The 14,407-nt window shown below is 44.4% G+C and overlaps 1 protein-coding gene and 1 pseudogene across 1 annotated transcript in view; both read left to right on the top strand.

Moving 5' to 3' along the window:
* LOC126260961 (laminin subunit gamma-1) overlaps positions 1–14,407 on the top strand; it is a 1,198,090-nt gene that overhangs the window by 706,979 nt on the left and 476,704 nt on the right. The gene's annotated exons all lie outside the window — the stretch shown is intronic.
* LOC126261070 (5S ribosomal RNA) lies at positions 499–616 on the top strand (annotated as a pseudogene).

The following is a 14,407-nucleotide window of genomic DNA, read 5'->3' as shown; positions in this document are numbered from 1 at the left end:
CTCAGAGACGTAATGCTAGGATCGTAACAGGTAGGTATAGCACACGAAAGTGTAACAGCAATGCTGAGTTATGTAAATGGGAATCCTTGGAGGAAGGGTGCCGCCGTAGTTGTCGCGGAACACTGTAGCGTAAATCAAAAGCGTGAATCCGAAGAAGACAGTGAAACATTTATGCTGTCATCATCGTGTATGAAGCATGGCATCATGACGATATGATAAAAGAGATTAGGGCTCGTACAGGGGGAAAAGGCGAATGTAACGGGAAAGAAAGTAGATTTTTATTGGCACGGTGTACTCTCCACCATGCGCTGTATAGTGCCTTGCGGAATATGTATGTAAATGTAGGTGTATAAACCCCACCTGGACATTTATTTACGGTTTCCGTGATATTCTTAAATCCCTTAAGGTGATTGTTACGAGGGCGTTCAATAAGTAATGCAACACATTTTTTTTCTCTGAAAGGAGGATGGTTTTTTCAGGATTCCAATACACCATATTGCCAACGGCCTTGCCGCAGTGGTAACACCGGATCCCGTCAGATCACCGAAGTTAAGCGCTGTCGGGCTGGGCTAGCACTTGAATGGGTGACCATCCGGTCTGCCGAGCGCTGTTGGCAAGCGGGGTGCAGTCAGCCCTTGTGATGCAAACTGAGTAGCTACCTGATTGAGAAGTAGCGGCTCCGATCCCGGAAACTGACATACGGCCGGGAGATCGGTGTGCTGACCACATGCCCCTCCATATCCGCATCCAATGACTCCCTTGGTCTGAGGATGACACGGCGGAGGGTCGGTACCGTTGGGCCTTCGTGACCTGTTCGGGAGGAGTTAATACGTCATATTATTCCCCCACTCTTTTAGCTACAAAACCCTACTTTTCAGAACAATTTCCGTCCAATGCGACGGTGTCAGGCCGCCTTACTGGCAGGGCCTGTATGCCTGCATGGTACGACTCTACAGGTCGACAACGCAGCCAGCATCTTGCTGTCTTCCCATCATCCACATACTGCTTCCTGCGAGTGCCTGCTTCATTGGACCAATCAGATGGAAGTGGAAAGGCGCGAGATCCGGGCTGTGGGGTGGATGTGGACGAACAGTGCAATGAAGTTTTGTGGGTTCCTCTTGGGTGCACAAACTTGTGTGAGGCGTTGTGTTGTCATGGAGAAGGAGAATTTGAGCTGTGACGTGTTTGACAGTGATCCATCGATCACCTCGGATGAGAGTGTCCACACGTTCCAACAGTGCAGGAGTAACAGCCGTGTGCGGCCGGCCGACACGCGGAAGACTGGACAGGTTCGCGCGACCTTGTTGCAATGATGACAAACACCTCGCCCAATGACACCCCGCTCTCTTGTTTACTGTCAGGTCTTCGTAGACATTCTCCAAACGGCTATGAATATCTGCGATGGTCTAGCTTTTCGCCAAAAGAAACTCAATGACCGCTATCTGCCTGGAACGCACCTCCTTTACATTATGAAGTCTACGTATTCCGGCACCACATATCGGAACTTCGGGAAACCATAGAGGTTGAAGCGCGAATATTCCACGATGACCCACAAAAAAATCTGCATTTTCTCGACCGAAACTGGCGAGAGTAAAAAGTGCTACATTAATTACTGAACGCCTCTCCAATTTTGAAAAGGGCACTGCCCATTTTCTTCCCCATCCCTATTCAGTCTTATCGTACACCCACTCTGTAATGTGCTGCATGTCAACTGGAATAAATTATACCATATTCTTCTTCTTTCTGATACATTAAAGAGAAACTTGTAATGTGAATTATCTGTGACAATAAGTGACTAGGGAAATCAGAGAGCATTGTGTGACAGTTCTCAACTGTGCTTTAAGGCGTACGCATAAACAATAAACAATAAAACTTTCCAACAAGTATTTTGTCCCCTATCGTTGTCACAGGCACTGAAAGCTGCGTGAAATAAAATGAGATCCGCCTCATTAGATGTTTCCATAGGACTTGAAGAGTTTATTATTCCCAGGTATAATCAGTGCCAGATTTCTCTCACTGACCTGCCTAGGTGCACAGCCTTTGGAAGACAGACCGCCTCTTGTCACGAACAGGGCGTTGCCTCCTGTAGGACTTGCAGCACTGGCTCTTCTGTAAACCACGTTCATTCTTCTCTCACGTGTTATTCAGCCCAAAAAGTAAATGCTCTCAACCGATAGGGAGCATAAATAAAACGAAGACAACAAGGGCATTGCATCACATGGATACAACTGCATCTGTTAGAAAGCAGTTCAATAAATAATACACCACAATTTTTGCTCATAAAATATTTATATTTAGGAATTTGGAGACAACGTCAATCAACATTTCCGTCACATTAACTACTTTTCTACATCGCCTAGTCACGTTCTATGAGCTCACACAAGGGCTGTCTAAGAGTGTATATTCCCCATTCGTAGAAGTTCAAAGTGATGAACCCGGATTTCGTCACTTGTAATGAGAAAAGAATGTTTTCCTATATACTGTAATGGGTATGAAAAATTTATTGAACAACCCCCCGTAGCTGTATTCCTAGAACTATATATTTCGAGTTAAAAGCTCATCATCAGACTTCAATACCCTCACACTGGACTACTGCTCTGCATGCGTATTCGGAATTCAGTTTCTCGAGGTCTATGCTCAACATACTGAGGAAAAACAGCCGTTCCTCAGTATGTTGAGCATAGACCTCGAGAAACTGAATTCCGAATTCCTGGAAGACTATGTAGCTATTTTAGACGAGTCAAGAAATACGAAATTTACTAAAAGAGTAACTCTGTAAATCATATTTCATGAAACAGATACTGTCTGTGATTGAACTGTTTAGTTTAAAAAAGTGAATGCATGTAAAACTATCGTCCACACACGCTTAATGTTTAAACAAGGCATAAAAGATCATGATATGGTTTGTTGTTTCAGACGAATATTGTTTGCAGGACCATTATTGCTCGTTAATTAATTCCGAATTATCAGGTCTTTGTTGACTCCAAGTGTTTCCCTTGTCATAAATGACAATATCGCAAATGACGCTGAAATCACTAAGCAATTACAAATCGAAAGAAATCCATGATGAACGTAAAGGATTGGCGTCCACATTTCAGGAATTATGTTTCAATTATTAATTATAGTGACCTCTTGCATAACGAGAATTAGTTGAATGGATACTCCAAGTGTTGTAATGCAATTCTAGATCCATCTTCCTCCACGCATCACCACCTCCTACCCCTAAGGGTCGATTACCAGTTCTAGAATGATAACTGCTTAACGGCTGCAGACGGGAAGCTATTTGGTCTGATAATCTAAAATTAAGTCGGTTAATAGTAAACCGTCACGTCACATATTTAAAGTAACAGCGACAACAGGTTATTTCTAATGTTTTTCTGGTTTGATACCCAAAATTTACTCGAAGTAAATAAACGTATCAATCCACTTTCAACTTTTCGTCTGTTTGTTTGACGCGTTGTCTGAAGCTGGTATCACACACACCGCATCGTTTATTCAAAGGCAGGCAACAGGTTCCGTGGAAAATGGCTTCTGTGACCTAATTTCAACAAGTATGAAATACGAAGTTACTGAGAAGCATGGTTGCAAACGTTTTGCTTTTACAAATAGGTACCTGAAATGAGCTACATGATCAAAAGTGTCCAGATACATATCAGTCGACATTAATATGGGGAGTGCCTACGCCTCTCTTTCATAACGGTTTGAAATCTGCTGGGAAACTTTCAGTAAAGTGTATCAATATCTATGGAGGATTGACAGCCCGTACTTCCCCAAGAGCCGAAACTGATGTTGGACGTAGGGGTCTGGAGCAAAGTCAACGTTCTAACTCATGTCAAAGGCATTCATTTGGTTTCATGTCGGCATTCTGCCTGAATGACGCTGCTTTATGATAGTGTGCATTGAACTTTTCCTCTACTGCACGCCATACATGTGTTCATATCGTTCGGCACTTAGCGTTCTCTTAGGCGCAATAAGGGGACCACATACTAGTCACAAAAAACACACCCATGCCGTAACACCACTTCCACCGTACTTCACTGTTGCCACTGCACACGATGGAGGTTAACGTTCTGCAGCCATTCGCCAGATTCAACAATTCCACCGGACTGCCACGGCATATAGCGTTATTCATCACTCCAACACATTCCTTTTCAGTCATCCACTGGCTAGTTGCGTCGCTATTTACACCACTTCAATCGTCCCTTAGCAATGACTACAAAAGTGTGTGCCTTATGAGGAGTTACTCGACCATTTCACTTCATCTACACCGACATCATACTCCACAAGCCATCTAATGGTGTGCGGCAGAGAGTACGTTGTGTACCACTAACTAAACCCTTCAACCCTGTTCCACTCGCGAATAGCGCGTAGAAAGAATGACTGTCGGCAAGCCTCTATAATGACTCCAATTTCTCGAATTTTCTTCTCATGGTCATTACGCGAGACGTATGGAGGGGGACGTAATATGTTGTCAGACTCTTCCAGGAAGGTGCTCTCTCGAAATTTCAATAGTAAATCTCTCCGTGATGCACAATGCCTCTCTTGTAACGTCTACCAATGGACTTTGTTGAGCATCTCCGTAACGCTCTCGTGCCGACTAATCGATCCCGTGGCGAAACGTGCAGCTCGTCGTTGGATCTTCTCTCTCTCTTTTATCCGTCCTACCTGGTAGGGATCCCAGACAGATGAACAGTACTCAAGAATGGGTCGAACAAGCGCCTTATAATCCACTTTCTTCGTGGATGAGTTACATTTACTCAAGATTCTTTCTATGAATCTGACTTCTGTTTTTCCCACTATTTGTTTCATATGGTCGTTCCACTTAACGTCGCTCCGGATGTTACTCCTAGATATTTTACGGCAGATACTGTTTCCAGCAATTTGCCATCAATGTTGTAGCTATACAGTAGCAGATTTCTTTTCCTAAGTATGCGCAAGATGTTACATTTATTATTTTGAACTTCCTGTACACAGTAACTGAGCTAGCTGGGCTGCTGGTGGCACTTTGGAACTTACAATTTATTCGTGCAATTTTTTGCAACCACCGTCCCCAGTGTTCGACGTCCCCTGTCCGTCAATACATGGTATCTGCTTGTCTTGGTTTATCTTTGGTTGTTTCTTCGCGTTTCCACTTCACAATCACGCCAACAACAGTCGACTTGGGCAGCTTTAGAAAACATGAAATGTCCCTGATGGCTTTGTTACTCAGGTGCCATCCAATGGGTAGGCCACGTTCCAAGTCGCTGAGCTCTTCTAACCGTTCCATTGTATCGCTGACAACGCGATACTCCCCGCCTCCTTTTATACTGGCAGATCCGCCTCTTGTCACTTCAAGTAGTCAATTCCGCATACATAGGTGTGTCCGAATACATTTCTGTACAGACCCTATTGTGTCCTACACAAGACGATATTTTAATTAATACAAATTAATTACAGTATCAATATGAAAACATTAATTGTAATCTCTGTCACACTCACTCGCACACACCGAAGACACTAGCGGCGCCACACAAGCAAACATGACTAACGTCAGAAATTATCGATTGTCAATATTAATTACTGATTGGTAAGGTAGTATTAACTCTGTCCCTCTGTTCTTTCATCAGGGAGTTACCTGAGTTCAAGGAAAAACCGCCATCTTTATTTATAAGGTCACTTGCAAATTTAATCTCAATTATTTCCTTAATAACACGATCGCAAGAGCTGGAAGTGCAAGACAGAATCTTCGTGTTGTTATGTTCCATAGGATGTTTGGTGCCATAGAAACGTCTGCAGTTGTAGGTTTGTTCGGATCTTGTTAGAGTGAGTGATACTTATGCCCAGTACACTGGTCAGCCACGGTCCTGATGGTCCGACCAATGTACGAGGGCTATTCCGAAAGTAAGGTCCGATCGGTCACGAAATGGAAACGACTATGAAAATCCGATAAAGCTTTGCACAGATGTGTTGGGTAGTGTCTCTAGTATAACCCCAGTTAGCATCACGTCGCTCTTCTCATTTCTGAGCTCGCAGTGAGTGCGTAAAGATGTCTAGAAAATAGTGTCTGCCGCCAAGTACGGGGGCCTGGTGAGAAATTTCCCCTGAAGCTATGCAGCTAACATTACATAACTGTCGTGCTGTTTCGTCTTCAAGACAATTCTCAGCCGCATTCTGCAGGGGCAATGAAGATGCTCCTGCATCGTTTTCAAATGGAAATGTGAGAGTACCCACAATACAGCCCGTAATTGTCTCCCTCTGAGTTTCAGCTCTGGTCACATGAACCGCTGGTTATGAAGACAACATTTCGGCACAAGACAACGAGCCGTAGGCCAGCGTAGAGAATTGGCGGAGAGCACTGGCGGCTGCCTTCTATAGCGAGGGTATGGGAAAGTTGGTACAACGCTACGATACACGTCTAAGTCGGGTCGGCGACTATGGAGATAAGTAGCTGCAAGGTGTATCTAACTGTTGCAAATAAAACATTTTTGATTTTTACCGTGGTTTCCATTTCGCGACCTATCGGACCTTACTTTCGGAATAGCCCTCGTATGACATGCCACAGCTGCACTGGGTACTGTTGACGCCTGCCTTACGCAAACCAAGGACATCCTTTACAGGCTCTACAAGAACCCTCATCTTAGATGGTGAGCTGCTATGTTGGAAATGTTACCTGCGTAATTCAGCAAGTCAATAGTCTACAATGCCACCTCTCTATTTTCAACAACCATCCAGTTCACAGTTGGTCGATACCGCAATGCGCGTTAATCTATCTTTCACTATACTCGTTCTATCTTCGAGGTGTACTAGAGTTTCAGGCTTTGAGATTTAGTTAAGAGTTATTTCATACCTTGGTTCATAGGGTCCAAGTCATCTTAGACACTGAAAGTTTGTCAGCTGAAATAGTCCACCTCGAATTCTCTATACCAAACTAGCTTAAATACGAAGTTTCTATGTTTTCTGCACATCCAATCGCCCTATCATTTCCCTGTATCCTCAATGCCTCTTATATACCGCATCATGTACCTCCTCTTCATCAAGGTATTCTAATAAGTACGTTGCAGTGGTGATCATATCGTTCGGGCTTCCCAGATACTGTAAAACCGTTCTTGAAATGCCTGTAATAATATTATCTATCTTCAGAATAAAGAACAGTTCAGAGGTATCATTTGGCGAAGTGACATTTTTGCTAGCTAACATCCGAAAAAATTATAATTTATAATAATCTGTAGTTCCTGCAAGATTTTTTATTTTCGTGTCATTCAAAGAGCTTGTTTCAGGCAAAGAGGATTTGCAGAGGGCTCCGTTTAATTTTGGAAAACAATTACTTTTTCAACCACTATGTGTCTTTCATGGTACCCATTAAATAAAAAATAGATTGTCTGGTTGGAAGGGGAACGCAGTAAGCTGTTATTGGTAATTACCAGCTTAGGCCATTGCACACGTCTAGCGTTTCAGTGGATGTCCCTACAGTGAGTGCTATGCGGACAGATTTTTGAGTTACACCACATCACAGTATCATTCAAGGGCATATAAAAAAAAATTATCTCTTTAGGAATTTGGTTTCTGCTGTACGACGGTCTGGTACAGGGTGGCACAAAACAGGTGTTACAAAGTTTTTGTCTACTACGACATAATGTGGGGTGATAGATCCTTGCTATCACATTTACGCTACAGTAGACAACCTAAAATTTAGTAGATATGGTTTTCAAAACGCTTTCCGTCTGCAGCAACGAATGTGGAAAGCCTGGAATTGAATTGCGTGATGGATCACTGAAGATCATCATTTTCGTCTGCACGGATCTTTCTAGAAATGGCAGTACGAAGGTACTGGAATGTTTCAGTGCATCTTCGAAGACTCTGTCCCAAAAGAAATATTAATATCGGTTACGATTGTTACTATAAGAGGTGCATTCCACACAATGTCCAGCGGCTTGACCGTGTGGATTCACAGTACCCCAGTGCAGCCAATCATGTTTGTTGATGTCACGTCCCCACGGAGACGGAAGTGTGCCTCATAACTAAATCTGATCCTTAACGACCGTTCCATTTTCAAAGCCCTCAGTCATCTGATTTACAAAAGAATATCGCTGTTCCTCATCGCCGGCCGAGGTGGCCGAGCGGTTCTAGGCGCTACAGTCTGGAACCGCGCGACCGCTACGGTCGCAGGTTCGAATCCTGCCTCTGGGCATGGATGTGTGTGATGTCCTTAGGTTACTTAGGTTTAAGTAGTTCTAAGTTCTAGGGGACTGATGACCTCAGCAGTTAAGTCCCATAGTGCTCAGAGCCATTTGATTTTTTTTTTCCACATCACTGTCCTCTAAAGGATGGCGCGGTTGAGTTTTGTAAGGATGAAGGTTAAGTTTCTCTTTCGTGATCCTCAGGAGAGACAGGCGTGACATCCTGAGTTCCTGTGCTCAAAGTCTTTTTGCTGCAGTGGGCTCCTCGTTGAACAGGGTTCGCTCTCGTTCCACACTCTCCAGGGTTTCAGCTGAGGCTGGTCGTTCTGAGGAGCTCTTCTTTGAGTCATGTAGGGATCCGTCTTTTCAAAACGTTTCACCAATCTCGAAAGACACAGGGAAAGCATTACACAAAATTCATATCAGAGGATGCTCAGATTTTGTCATCACAAAATGGCTCTGAGCACTATGGGACTTAACATCTGTGGTCATCAGTCCCCTAAAACTTAGAACTACTTAAACCTAACTAACCTAAGGACATCACACACATCCATGCCCGAGGCAGGATTCGAACCTGCGACCGTAGCGGTCACGCGGTGCCAGACTGTAGCGCCTAGAACCGCACGGCCACACCGGCCGCTTTGTCATCACAACTGGACTTCCTTTTAACATTGTAATCTCACAGAGAAATGGTCGTTTCAGATGGTGCCATTGTCGGACAAAACGTGCTGTTGAATGCGCGTCTCACCATAACAATACACCCAGAATTTGTGTAAAATGTCTTTACGGTAAACAGGCCTTTCCATTGTTCATGCATACGTTATGAAAAGTGAAATGAGACGTTGTTGAGTTACCTACAGAATTTTCAGAGCTATAATACAACAATATGACAGGGAGACTCGTTTATGGTGCACGATTAGACCACAATAGACAAATAGTTTCTAACATCTGTTTTGCGCCACTCTGTGTTAGACGTTTATGGACTTATTACATTCTGCCTCACACAGTTCGGAATAGTTAACTTTTTGCCCTCAGGCAAACACGTCTGAAGTGATAAATCGTGCATTCTGAAGGAAATAGATCGTAAGGAATGTTATACGTGAGCGCAGCGCGGACTGTTATCGGGGAATCCGGAGCCACGGAATTCTGTTAGAGACCTTGAGTCAGCGCGCCGCTTTTTCGGTAGAGAAACTCAGCAGTCCCTGCTCCTTGTTCAGACTCTCCGTATCTTGCTTCTCGGCTCTCTAATAAATGCCTCGGATGCTCTCGACCGAGAGGACAATCATGTATCGTGATTTGCAAGGTGCGCCAGGCGCCGCTGGGAGGAAAAAGTCTCCCAAAACAGCGAGCAGAATGCGGCGCGCGGCCGAGCGGCCCTGTCGCCCGGACAACAGGGGAACTGCTTTTTGTAGCACTGTTCCCTACGAGTTCAGCCGCTCCTGAGAGCAAGGCGCTGTCCACAAACTCGTACACTCCTAAATTCACTCTCAGAAAGAGTAGGTATGCACATAGAGTGCCAGCAGACCTATACCTTCTCCGCGGCTTTGTTGCTGTCTCACAACAGGTGCGCAGTTCCAGACCACGTGCATTAATCTGCGAGTGTGACACTGGGCTTTAGTCGAAGTTAATGGCTACTGTCTGTACTATTACCTTGAAAGTTCCTGAATCGAGACTCAGGGTAAGACAAACTGGTGGCAGTAGGTGCTGTTGCGTGTAGCAGTGATTTTCGTAGGGTTCTTAACAGCACAGTGTAAATGAAAACCTAATTGAGCATTCATCTGATGCTTGATACATATTTTTTGAAACTAATCTAGCGAGAATACCAACTTACTTTCTGAGAATCTAAGCTCTCAGTGATGCACTATTTACTGAGTTTGTAAAGAAAGCATAATTTCACATACAAATCCACTGACTGATGGCGCCATTCAGTGGACTGAGTATGGTGACAACGTCTGACATAACACAAAGCAGAAATAGTTATAGACATTATTTTTTTCCAAGTTTTCAGGTATATAGTTACGCTTTCTTGATGATAGTGATGCTTACCTGTGCTACCATGGCCTTTCTATGAATGTTTCGAATGATGTACCACCTCTCAAGAATGCGTCGTGCCATGACGAGCGGTGGGCAGCAGCGCAAGATTGATAAAAAAACATGAGCAGAGACGTAATCAGTAAATACTAAATCAGGTCACAGATTCTGCAACTTTTTATGTTGAATGAAACGCTACTGTGCCAACAATTTGTCTATAAATTTTATTTCTAAGTACATAAAAATTCTACTGCAAATTAAAAAAAATAGTTCAAATGGCTCTGAGCACTATGGGACTTAACATCTATGGTCATCAGTCCCCTAGAACTTAGAACTACTTAAACCTAACTAACCTAAGGACATCACACACATCCATGCCCGAGGGACGATTCGAACCTGCAACCGTAGCGGTCACGCGGTTCCAGACTGAAGCGCCTAGAACCGCACGGCCACACCGGCCGGGGCAAATTAAAACATTAAAGTAATTTCAGAGAGGAGAGAAACCTTATAACAATAATTCCCGACATAGAGAGGGATCAATTATTTGTTCAAGATGGCGGCAGTCGTTGGATTCAATTTTTAACACAGCGCCTTCTTGGCAGTGGGGCGCGCAGGGATCCAGGAAAGCCCACAGTTCTGACATTGTAAAGGTGCCAGGGTAGGAAACCCCTGAGGCAGAAAGGAAACGGCCAATACTATGGCCCAGTAGGCCAGAGCCACCCGTTGGTGCATTCAGTAGGTTGGCATCAGCCCTTATTTTGGAAAATGGTAAAGATATTGACAGAATTATGATCAGATAAAAGAAATTATTCAGGTAACTAGGGAAGAGGAAAATTTAATTGTGATGGGGGAACGGAATTCGTTAGTAGAAAACGAAAAAGAAGGAAAAATGGTAGGAGAACATGGACTGGTTGAAAGGAATGAAAGAGAATTTTGCCCAGAGCATAATTTAATCATTCCTGACACCCGGTTTAAAAATCATGTAAGAAGGCTATACACGTAAGAAAAGACCTGGAGACACTATAAGGTTTCAAATTATATAATGGTAAGGCAGATATTTCGAAGCCACATTTCAAACTGTAAGACGTGGGGTAGATATGGACTCTGACCGTAATTTATTGGTTATGAAATATAAACTAAAATTGAAGACATTACAAAAAGATAAAAAAATTAAAGAAATTAGACCTGGATAAATCTAAAGAGATAATTGAGAGTTTTTAGAGGAAGCATTAAGCAACGTTTGACTGAAACAGGTGAAGGGAACATAGTAGGAGACGAATGGGTAGCATTGAGAGATGTGATAGTGAGAGCATCATAAGGATCAAATAGTTCAAAAGACGTAGTCTAACAGAAATACTTGAATAACGTATGCAATACTGAATTTAATTTACGAAGCGAGAAAATATAAAAACCCAGCAAATGAAGCAAGCTTAAGAAAGTGAAAGATGGTTAAGCGGAATAGCTAAAGGACAAATACAAGACTGTACAAGCATGTATAACTAGGGTAAAGATAGATATCGGGTACAGAAAGATAAAAGTCGCCGCCAGCTTAACTGCGTCCCGGAGTACGGGCGTCTCCTCGTTGCTCCCATCAGTATCCTCTCGGCACCATCGCAAACGGTGCCGCCATGTCCACAGAATACAACGTACTGGTCGTCGGACAGAGAGACCACATCTATGCAGTCACCGTCCCGCCGTAGAGAGTGACACTGCGTGTCTTGCAGGCCTGTTAAATAAGGTTGCAACAGCACCCACTGTCTGACGTCGGTCTCTTCTTGCGAGCTGCACGATGTAGCAATCATCTGCTGCTGTAACTGACTGTGATCGACCACCTCCTCTCCTTCGAGCAGCATAGCCTATGGTTCAGAACGTTCCCCGTGTATAGTTATACAAATGCTGTAATGAAAAAACCCACCACAGTGCGCCTTAACTGCTCACTGATTGATACACTGTCTTTATACGAGGGTTGTCCAGAAAGTAAGTTCCGAACGGTCGCGAAATGGACACCACAGTGAAAACCCGATGAAGCTTTGCACAGATGTGTCGGGTAGTGCCTCTAGTATGACCGTCGATAGCATCAAGACGCTCTTTCCAGTTGTGAGCGCACTGTGAGCGAGAAAAAGTGCCTAGAACAACGATGTCTCCCGCCAAGTAGGAGGGCCCGCTGAGAGGCTTCGCCTTAATGAACGCAGCCCACCTAACACAACTGCCACGCACTTCCTTCTTCATGGCAATTCTCAGCCGCACTCTGCAGGGGTAGTGAAGACGCTCCTGCAGTTTTTTCGATGGGAAGTGTTTGATCACCCACGATACATCACTAATTGGCTCGTCCTGAGTATCATCTCTGTTCACATGAAACGCTGAATACGAAGACAGTAGTTGGTCGCAGGCTACGCGCTATGCACCAGCGTAGAGAGTTATGGGAGAGCACAGGCGGCTGCCTTCTATGATGATGGTGTTGGAAATTTGGTATAACGCTCCGACAAATATCTAAGTCGGAGCGGCGACTATGTAGAGAAGTGTAGCTAACTCTTGCAAATAAAATGGTTCTGATTTTCACTTTAGCGACCGATTGGAACTTACTTTCTGGACAACCCTCGCATATATGGTTTCTATTGTTTCCGACGTGTCCGAAAGAACAGACACCATTTTGATCCTACATCCACTATGAATCGAGACACAAGGGAATTAAAGACATTAGCTGCCAGTGGGCAAACTGAACATTTGTGCTGGAGTGGCTTTCGAAACCAGGTCTCCTGCTTACTAGGCACTTGCGCTGATCATTAAGCCATGTGGACACAGTGGTCACCACAACGACATGGACTACCCTGGCACGCCTTCCGTCAGACCTAAATTCTCAGCTTATACCACACAGTACCAACGCAGTATCCGTGCTCATTAGCCTCGTTACTCGCGTCATCTCGCCAATTCCCGTAACAGTTTAAGCCCTGTGTGCATCTGAACTGAAGGGATCGTTGGCGATCATTACCTGATTGTTATCCTGCAGCCATTATGAATCAAGACATAGAGGAATAAAAGACATTAACTGCCTCTGGGAATTGATTTATATTAATGGAACAAGTTGAAAATTTGTGCCAGTCTGGGATTCGAAGCCAGGTCTCATGCTTACACTAGGCTATTGCGTCGACCACTACGCCATCCAAACATAGTGGTCACCACAACCGCACGGACTACCCTAGCACATCTGTTCTCAGATTTGCCAAAAAGAACAAACACTACATATATAATTAAGGTGATGACGGCCAATGATCCCTTCAGTGCAGCTGCACACCAAGCTCGAACACTCAGCAAGATGCCGCGAGTAATTAGGCTAATGAGTGGTATAAGTTGAGAATTTGGATCTGACGGGAGGAGTGATTGGGGAGCTCGTGTGGGTGCGGTGACTATGTCCAGATGGCGTACTGGTTAGCATAACTGTCTAGTAAGCAAGAGACCTGGGCTCGAATCCTGGTCCCACACAAATTTTTAATTAGGCTCATTAATAAAAATCAATAGCCACAGCCAGCTAATGTCTACAATTCCCTTGTGTCTTTACACTGTCTCTTGTCATTCCTTCAACTGCGTCGTGCTCCGAGGTTCAAAATGGTTCAAATGGCTCTGAGCACTATGGGACTTTGTGGTCATTAGTCCCCTAGAACTTAGAACTACTTAAACCTAACTAACCTAAGGACATCACACACATCCATGCCCGAGGCAGGATTCGAACCTGCGACCGTAGCAGTCGCGCGGTTCCGGACTGCGCGCCTAGAACCGGTAGACCACCGCGGCCGGCCGTGCTCCGAGGCAGCCTCATTTGGTGCTATAGTGACTCTGACACCACGCCGTATGACGTCCATCTTTCTGTGCACGACTGAGAAACCTCTGTCATCATGTTTCCGCACGTTCATTCGTTTCCATAGAGTTGTTCATTTGTTACGTTAGTTTATCTACCTCGGCTCAAAATAGTTCAAATGGCTCTAAGCACTTTGGGACGTAACAGCTGAGGTCATCAGTCCCCTAGACTTAGAACTACTTAAACCTAACTAACCTACGGACAACGTACGCATCCATTCCCGAAGCAGGATTCGAACCTGCGACCGTAGCAGCAGCACGGTTCCGGACTGAAGCGTCTAGAACCGCTCGGTCACAGGAGCCGCCTTCTACCTCGGCCTTAAGTATTGCAGAACAGGGTATTAGTCACATACATGCTTACAAGGTGA

The sequence above is a fragment of the Schistocerca nitens genome, chromosome 5 (assembly GCF_023898315.1).
Source record: "Schistocerca nitens isolate TAMUIC-IGC-003100 chromosome 5, iqSchNite1.1, whole genome shotgun sequence".
Classification (NCBI taxonomy): domain Eukaryota; kingdom Metazoa; phylum Arthropoda; class Insecta; order Orthoptera; family Acrididae; genus Schistocerca; species Schistocerca nitens.
Note: the sequence above shows the minus strand (reverse complement) of the source record. Positions and strands in the feature narration are given on the sequence as shown.